This window comes from Charadrius vociferus, unplaced genomic scaffold (genome assembly GCF_000708025.1).
Source record: "Charadrius vociferus isolate BGI_N301 unplaced genomic scaffold, ASM70802v2 scaffold643, whole genome shotgun sequence".
Taxonomy (NCBI): Eukaryota; Metazoa; Chordata; class Aves; order Charadriiformes; family Charadriidae; genus Charadrius; species Charadrius vociferus.
The window spans coordinates 218,951-228,279 of NW_009647512.1; the positions used below are offsets into that span (position 1 = coordinate 218,951).

The 9,329-nt window shown below is 38.1% G+C and overlaps 1 protein-coding gene across 1 annotated transcript in view; it reads left to right on the plus strand.

Moving 5' to 3' along the window:
- Positions 1–7,926: 7,926 nt before the first annotated feature.
- The window catches only part of PER1 (period circadian clock 1), a 40,830-nt gene continuing 39,427 nt past the window's right edge, over positions 7,927–9,329 (plus strand). Inside the window, exon 1 of the mRNA XM_009880763.1 lies at positions 7,927–7,982. The gene's annotated coding sequence lies outside the window, so the exon portion shown is untranslated. The remainder of the gene's footprint in view (positions 7,983–9,329) is intronic.

The window sequence follows — 9,329 nt, forward strand, 5'->3', positions numbered from 1 at the left end:
GGTTTGCGGGGGATATGGGAGTATTGGAGTGGGTAGCACCTTTGGGGAACACGCGTGTCCTGGTCCGGTGAGCACGGACCGCGGCCCCGCACTCCTCCCCGAGGGGACGGTGGTGTAGGCAGCTGCTGGGCAGCTTTTTTTTTTCACGTGAGGAGCCATGTGGCAGTGAGTAACAGAATCTCAGCGCGCTGCTGGGATGCGGGAGCTACAGGTAGAGTAGGCAACAGGTGCTGTGGACTTCTTTTTTTTCTGTTGCCTATAGTTGCAGGGACACTTTGTTCCTTCAGACTCTGCGGTTGTGCTGCTGTTGACATTAGTTGCATGCTATTACATGCATGATTACAAAACAGTTTATGTAAGTACAGTTTCATGCAAATAGATGAGCAGTATGGTAACAGTTAAGCTGATACTGTACAACTGACTTTCTGTAATAGGTTAGGATAGGGTATAGCGTTGCTCTGTGTAGTCCAGGAGCTTAAAAAGCCCCCAAAGAGGTCAGTATGAGGTCTCTGGTACTTGGAAACTGAAGTGCTTTGAAATTGTATTCCAGTGAAACAATAACTTGGCTGAGACAGTTCATATGAAGGATTTTGAAGAAACATACTGGTTTATGATTTTAGGCTGTCTTTCTTTTTCTTTTCCAAATATTTGACTAAGAGGCATACTGTCTCGTACATCTGAGATTGAATAGCTACCACTTATGCATTTAGAAGTAAAAGGGTAAAGGTGGAAATTCTGTCCTGATTTTAGAGGTACGATGGTCTGGTCAAGTCAAAAGTAGCATAAAAAACCTGTTTTGGTATAGTGAGAAATTGTTTCAAGTTCTCAGTATGTTGTAACCACAGAGTTTGTTTATAGATGACAGTTAATGATAGTTAACGTTTGTCAAAACTGCAGCTATCTTTTGGAGCTGGCTTTTGCTTATTGTCAAGGTAAAATCTGAATTAATCACAATGATGGCAGTGAGGAATATCTTGCCTGAACGCAAATGGTTAGTTTTGACAATGTAGGATTGTTGATAAGACTTGAGGATGTCAAGCTGACAGCTAAGGCCTTGATGGTGTGGCCCTATTCCATAAACAGATCCTGTTGTATATTAGATGGTTTGAGGGTATTGAACTGGATGAAACTCAAACTTTTCATACCTTCTAGGGTGCCTCAGTGTCTGTGTGTGTCTTTGATCTTCTCAGCCTTGGGCGTAGTGCTGTTCATGGACCTTACACAGTGGCTCTTGAATAGAAAATTTGGGAGCAGGGCCTAGAATTTGATTCTTGTTAGGGAGAGTGCCCACATGTTGCACTGTAACATTAAGTTCCTTCTTGCTTATGCTTGTCTGTGTTTGCATGCTCTTGTGATCTTTCTTTTTGCCCTTTCTTACTGAAACTTGCATTATTTCTGCAAAGTGAGGTAGTTTCACTGAAGAACTGGATTGTGTCTTTGCTTCGTCTGAGGCTTGCTGTTAGCCTTGTGATTAGGGCACTGTCTTGAGGTGTGGAGTCCTTGTTCCAGACTGTGGAGGTTGCTTACCTCACTAGTGAGACATAATGGAAAAGAGAGGGCCTTTGGCCTAGAGCAGAAGAAAAAAGTAATATCCTTCAGTTGCAGTGGGGTTTTGGCCATTTTAGGTGTTTATTTCAAGGTAGAAGGGAGAATGCTTTAGCTGGGTTGTTGGTGTAAGTGTCCAACACTGTGCAGTGGAAGAGTGTGGTCTGTCCTGTGCTGTGAAGAAGTGAAGTGTAGTTTGGCTTGACCTAGTCCAGAAGGTAAAGGCATGCAAAGCAGCATTTTGGCTTTTGTGCACTTTCTTCAGATTCGGCAAGTTTTCTGGTTTCATTTATGATCCAAAGACTACATGGTTTTGCTGGGCTTTTTGTTTATTTGTCAGTTGGTAGGACTTGTAGACTTCCTGTATTTGTTTTAATACGAGTGCTATCTGTGAAAATCCAAGTAATCTTCATTTTTACAGCTTACTCTTATTCCTTTTGGATTTCTGCAGAGAGGCATTAAAGAGTCAGTGTATTGTGGCAACTTCTAGTGTAATAGCTTACTTTTCCACTTTTTTCCTCAATCATAAGATTAAAATATGTAATAATTCAGTCTGATAGACTTACTTGAGCCTGTCCCTGGACAATAGATTTTTATAGTAATAAATTTCCCCTGTGAAGAATCACATTGTTTGAGTAAACTGAGATTTTGATGGAATTTAGCCATAGTATGAGAATAGAGTGAAATGGGGAAACTGATTTGGAGTGGAGTTCTGGATTTTTCTTCCACCTCAGACTTTATTATGACCAGGAAGTGTTTGTTTAGATACAGACTGATAAACCAATTTTTCCTGGGTTGTTGCCACACCCTTATTTCTCTTCACATCTTTACAATATTAAAATGTACGTTACTGCAGAAAAGCTTTTTTAACCCATTAAAGTATAAGCACATGAGCAAGTTACTGTGGGATGAGGTATACTTGGTGTGGTTTAAGAGCAAGTAGATTACCACTAGCCAGCAGAACAAGTTAATTATCGCTAGTCTAGATCAACTGTAGTGTGTTATATAGGGTTGCTATGGTTGGCCTATGTTAAAAGGGAACATCATGTTCTTAGCAAGGTGTTGTGTAACACTTGGCATGAATGTCTTGTAGACACTGTATTATACTCATAACGTTACCACATCATAATTACTAGATAATCAGGTGTTTCTGAGAAGGAATTTTTTGGTCCGGTTTTGGTTGCGTGGCCTAGAATTCCTCTATGAGGATGGTGGATTACAGAGATTTTTAACTGGGTTGTCTTGCTGCGTTCATACTGTCCACATCCAGTTATATTCATATTCTGCAAGTTTTAAGCTGCTGGAATATTTGTTGTGTTAACCTAGCTTGGCAAGCATTGAACAGCAAATGGGTCGATTAATATCTGCATTATTCTTTGTGATATAGCTTTATTACTCTGAAGGTCTTTGCCTTGCACTTTCAGGTACAGATAAGGTTGGATGCAGAAAATGGTGGTCTTGAAAGTAATGCTGATGTTCTGTGTGCTGTGTAAAAGGTGTCTGTCCTCTCTCCTGTTTTAACCACTGCCTTAAACTTAACCGCTGTGTTAACCGCAGGCTGTTAATGTTGCATGTGCTCTTGGGAGTAAGGTAAACCTTTTGCTTGCTAGTTGTTGGTTAGTAAAGAACGACTCCACCTTCTGACATGTAAAGGGTTTTTTTGATTTTTTTTTTTTTTTCTCTTTTTAGCTATAGGTGAGATACTTCCTTCTGTGAAGTATGTTCACAGGGCATGTGAAAAGAGAAGGCAGCAGTCAAAAACACACTTCATAAGCTAATGGCTTTGTGATCTGTTGCTGGGATTTCTTGTGGCCCCAGACACTTTTGTGAAATACAGAGAGGACCAAAATGAAGAAAGGTCAGATGGTTTGGGTATGTCTGCAAAGGCTGTGGAGAGGCTCTGAAGCTGCTCTTTAGAGCACAGTCTGTTCATGCTGACAGTGAGCCAACAACCATATGTAGTAGGAAAGCACCCGAACACATGGGAATCCACATGCCCGAGCATACGCACGGTGATCTGGTACTCTAGTAAGTGGCTTAGTACATCACCAGGCGTGCTCGTGCAGCCTGCTTATACTCTGCTTGCCAGCAGTGCTGGCTGGAACATGCGCAGGTCAGGCTTCTGTGCTTCTGTTTGTATTTCTAAGGTTATCCTTTAAGTGTAGATAGGGTCTTTATGTCTGAATGCCTGTACTTGGCTTGTACTAATCCAGTACAGAGTCCTCTTGGTTGTCTCTCCCTCTTGAAGAGTTCCTGAGGGACAGCAGGAGTGTACTAAGTTTCATGCAAGTTGCACAGTCAGTGCTTCTGAAGAGCATGTTTTCCCTGCTTATCCACATACGCAAGTGAGTTTATGCGATTTTTGTGTGTGTGTGTATGAAAGTTATTGTAAGGTCAAGGGAAGTTTTTGTACAGATGTTTTCAGCTGCTGCTGAAGTAGTGTGTGATAGTCCTAGAGGAGCCTTCTGATTCCCCTGACATTTTTAGTAGTCAGATTTAGACAACTTTGCTTGTAGGAGACAATAAGAAGTGAGACTAAATTTACCTTCCTTGAGATATATAATCATGGAGTATGATTTTCCTTTTTCCTTTGTTTTCTCCCAATAGAAAGCAAAACTTTATTGGGGGTGCTGAAGGGGCAGAGTCTCAACACGCTGTTTACATGACAAGGGGACTGAAATAAAGAGCATGTTTCTTGGGGCAAGAGAACAAGGTTATTCTGCAGATTGTGTGAGTAGGCTGCAGAACTTTGGGGCAAGTGGTACTGATGTTCATCCTGAAAAGATGTGATAGCAGGAAAGAGAGCTCATTTGTACATCAAAATGTCCGGGAAAGACTGGAGTTTTGCTTCCAGCTGTTTTTGAGTGTACCATGGTAATTCTTAATGCTTGATTTTTCTTATAGATAGAGTAGTTAGAGATTTCCTTGTATAGATGGCTTTTAAAAGTAGAACTGGCTTTTTAAAAGTCGAACCAAAGCTATACTGCCTTCCAAACATCCTGTCCTGAAACAGGTGCTTCACTGTTAAATAACACCTGTAATTTCTTATAATTAAAGCTTAGGGAGACAAGATGAAGTGGTAAGGATGTCCAGTTCTTCCCTTTTTTTGTTGGCTTTGCTTCCTATACTTCTTATTCCTTGCAGCTTTTGTATCTTAGTATGGTTTTTGTGCTTGACCTTATTTCATGTACTTTTATGTTTCTGCTAGTTTCTTTAATTGTGCAAAGATGTTCAGTATATAAAGCACTTCTTTGATTTCAATTACTTCTCTACCATGGGTTCCTCTGTGACTTGAGCTCTTATTTCTTGGTACTAATATAGCCAACTCATAGGACAAGTACATCATGTTTGTTAGGTTGCTATGCTTTGTGGACTGTATTACTGATGGGGTGGGAGCTGTGTTAGCAATAGTCAGAGAATTTATTTGGCATAGTCTTCCAGAATGGGACTTTCATTCTGACTGAAATCTTTTAACTGGGTATGAACTGCAGCAATGTCTAAAGAGCAGCATTAGGCTGGAACTTTTGTAAATTTAATACCCCACGGTGAAATTCTTCCCTTTTTTTTTAAGGGAGGGGAGCAGTAGGTGTGCAAATAGGCTGCTTAATGGAGATGTCAACAAATATTAAAGTTGAAATATGGTGTTGTATATACTTTAGATCTAGTTTCACCTACAATAAAGGTAAAATATATGACTGCATGCTGGGGTGAGATAACTTTTTCCCCTCACTTGTGTCACAACACTTCCTCAAATGTATAATTTTTGTAATTTTGTTTGAAAAGGACAAAAGTCAGGAGTGTATATCTGTGCTCACTTTTTTGTCTTTGTGGCAAATATCCAACCTGTTGGCAATTAAACTTAGCTCTGGGCCACAGCTTATTATTCAAGGTGAAGGAATAAATTTGAGAAAGACAGTTTCTGTTGGCTCTTGGGGCTGACCAGTCTGGATCCACTGTGGAGACTTGAGCACAGGTGGTGGGCTTAACAGAAGAAGCAATAATTACCTGAAAGGGTAAAATAAGCTTCGCTCCTGATCTGGCAGAGGAGAGAACAATTCTTGCCTGATGGTGGAGGAGTAGTTCTGACTGCTTTTTTCGGGGGAGAAGGGGAGATTATTTGGTACTTGGCTTCTTATAGTTACAGGAAAGCCAATGATGAATGAGGAGCTGCCCTATGTTGGTCAGCACAGCAGTGGTGAGATTGACCCTCCATGATGTGAACTCGATAAGTTCAACAATGTGCTGGTACCATGCTATTCATAGTAAAACTGAGTTGACTTTGTCCTGTTACCTCAGGCTAACTCTTTGCTATTAATTACTCCATGGGGAGAATAAACAGCTTTAAAAACAACAAAACCAATATAAAACTGGAAGGAAATTAAATAATAGTGGTGCTGTGGGTGCTTCAGGAATAGAAGTGAGTGGTGACATAAGCTTAGGTCCGTTTAAGAACCATTACTTGAGGATGGAGGGATTTATTTTTTTCCTGTTTGTCCCTCTGGGATACAGCTAAGGAAGCTTCTTTCTGTGCCTTTTACCTATACCTGTTAAAAAAAAAAAAGTAAGTTTTTGAGTGAGCTGGGAATGGCTTTTTCTTTAAGAATGCATCCTTGTATTTTGGAATATGAAACTAGTCTTAGTCACAGTGTCAATACTTTTGCTCAGTTGAATTAGGTTTCTGAAGAGCTTTTCGTCTGCGAAGTTAACTTCAAATTTGTAGTTAGTTTGGTAGTGAAATGTTTTAAGATTGTAACCTGTGGAAGAAAAAATATAACTTTTATTCAAATAAGTGATCCCAAATTTTATACTAGATAGTACTCATTCTTCTGCTTGGATGCTCAAATGAGTGAATGGTTCATTTTAAAATAGATTGTGTCGATATCTATATTATCTAAACAATGTTCTAACAATAAATGAAGATCATAGAGGTGGAATTTTGGGGGGTTTCTTATATTTATAAGGGGAACAGAATTCAGTGACTAGTTATTTTGTGCATTGTTCAAGGAACCAATTTAGAAGTTAGGTTACAATAATGGTAAATGTTTTTATCAGTAAAATTTCTTGCATTTAATCTCATTTTGTATTTGTAGTCTTTATAACTGTTCTTCATCTGTTGCATACATATTTTACATGGTTGGACTTGTATTGCATTATTAAATGAACTTGACTTGTTTCATAAATAATTTTTACTCTTATAAAACTTGGTGTGTGTGTTGTTTTTCTTTTTAAACAGGATCATACTGATGACACTTTCGGATTTGGAAAGATCGTGGTTAGTATATTCACTAAGGTGAGTGTCTTATACTGTCCCCAAGAAAGTGCTTTATAATTTAAGTTCTTCCTCAGTGAGTTTGCACTGATTTTTGTTGTTGTTGTTGTTATTGCTGCTTTGTATGCTTCATTTGACCTGTAATGTCAGAATGCTGAAAAATAAAAATATATTCAGAGCATTAAATGTTTAAAGACCTGTTGTACAAATCATGAAGCACATAGAAATGATGTGGCTTCTCTAAATCTTTAGGAAACTGAAATTTATTGTAGCGTCCTGTATCAAGTGCTATATCTGCATGGTTTGCTGTGCAGAAGTTTATTAATAAACATACAGTCTTTTGATTCTTCTTGTAGGTGTGTTAAGAAACATTAACAATGAGGAAAATTCTGGGGCTCAGAAGCAAAGTAGCTAGTGTTACTCAGATAATCAGGATGATGGCTCAGGAGGAGAAAGGAAAATGTTAATGCTTCTAAGACTTGATTTAGAAAGCAGGTCATAGCTTCCAACAGTATTTTTTGGCCAGTTGTGCTTTACTTTCTAACAGGCTGATACTATTCTAATCTCTTTGAGAAGTGAAATGGGTGGCATCAGAGATACTGACTTATGCATGTTTATGTTCAATGTATGAGAAAGTAATGACAAAAAAGCTTATTACAACTCAGGTGGGATGTGTGGTGGATTAAGAAGGTAGAATAGATAGTCAGAATTATGCAAATATATTGAAAATGAAGAAAAGTTGGTGGTTATTGAAGCAAAAAAAAAAAAGGAAATGCTGAGAGTTTGAAGGAGAATGGTGGAGGCATGTCATCTGTGATGCAAAGAATATTTATCCAAGTGTTTTTGTTATATGTGATCTGATGATGGGACAATATTGGCCCAAGACAGGAAAGGGAAGTATAGCAGTTTGGATAGTACTGTGATATTGCCATACAGGTGAAATTGTAACTGATATTTTGAGAATTAATACTACAGTGTCTGGTTAGTCTCAATGACTGGAAAAAAAAAACAAACCAAAAAACCAAAAAACAACCAAACCCTGTTTTTCTGTGGCTACAAAATGTGATCTGAATAGGTTCTTAAAGCTGACAATATTCTCTTTCCAATGTTGCAGGTGTGACTTCAGTTCTCTACAGAAAGTGAACTTGGTTGTGTTCCTGTAATACAGGTGTGTTCCCTAAAGAAGGTTGTTCATTCTTTTCTAATATATGAAGTCATGTATGTTTAGAATAGCTATATTTCAGTATCGAAGGAGATATTCTCACAAGTTCTATCTTCTTTATATACTGATCAAATTAGACTTCCTTCTGTAGTAAAGGCCTTCTTGAGATGGCATACATGGATAAACTCTTTCAGTTCTTTGAGATTTGGGCATACTCAGTCACCTGTACATTTCCCCTGATAAATAATAGAAAACCAGAAGTTTAGACTTAACTGCCTCTAATTCTACTCAAACTGATAAAATGTCTGGTTTGAATGACTTGTATTTAGTTTCATATAAAAATCCTTTTGGCGTAGATTTGTCTTAGCTTTCAGTTAAATTGTAGAAAGCTTTGTCATGAGAATTTTAAGTAGTTATCAAGGACTGTTTTTTCTTACTGTGTTCCTGAATGCATTAAGGAGATGAAGCCAATATGATACCCAATTAAAATGGTACATGCTGTTACTGCAAATACCCTCTTCATATCTAGACTTTGTTAAACCTTTTTTACCTTTTTTGTCTAGGAAAATGTCTTGATGGAGGTCATCAAACTAGAGAAGTGTTATGTCACTTCATAAATAGTCAGGCAAGACCTTGCGGCTAATTTCTTGTAGATCTTGATTCGTGAATGTAGAAACATAACTCCATTAAGGAAATATAGATTACAGGGAGATGAGTTAGTGTGAGGGAATTGGAAGAGGTGTCTTTTAAACCAGTATTTAACTAGTGCTGAAAGACATTCCACATTTTCAGTGTACGAGCTAAAAATTGCGAAATCTGCAAGTAGGTCCAGATAGGGCAATTTTTAACACTTCTCGTGGTCAAAGATAGAAAGCTTATAATTTAAGTCCTATTTTATCAATTTATGATAAAGACGGAGGCAAAATATTTAAAGAACCAACATACACAGATTTGTATCATAATCTGGGACTTGTAGAACTCATATCAGCTTTGAGACGTTATGCAGAATGGAATGTTGTGAATAAATTCTTCTTAAGTCTGGCCAACACAAATGTACTTTTAACAGTTGGTAGATGTGCAGCATTTTAAATTAAGGCATGTTAACATGGGCTGTGGTCCAAAATGGTTAGCTTGAGATTTGAACACTGTTCCAAATTTTTGTTCCAAACATTCCTTCTGCATATTCAAATGAAGCACTTAAAGTGATGTAATTGTTTGCCACACAAATGTTGATCTTCTGAACTTTTGATTTTGATTCTTGTATTTCTTTGCGTTACATGGCAGCGGCATGTACCAACAGACTTAGCTTCCCAGATTTAATAGAAGAGCTTTCAGATTTTCTTTTTCCTGCTG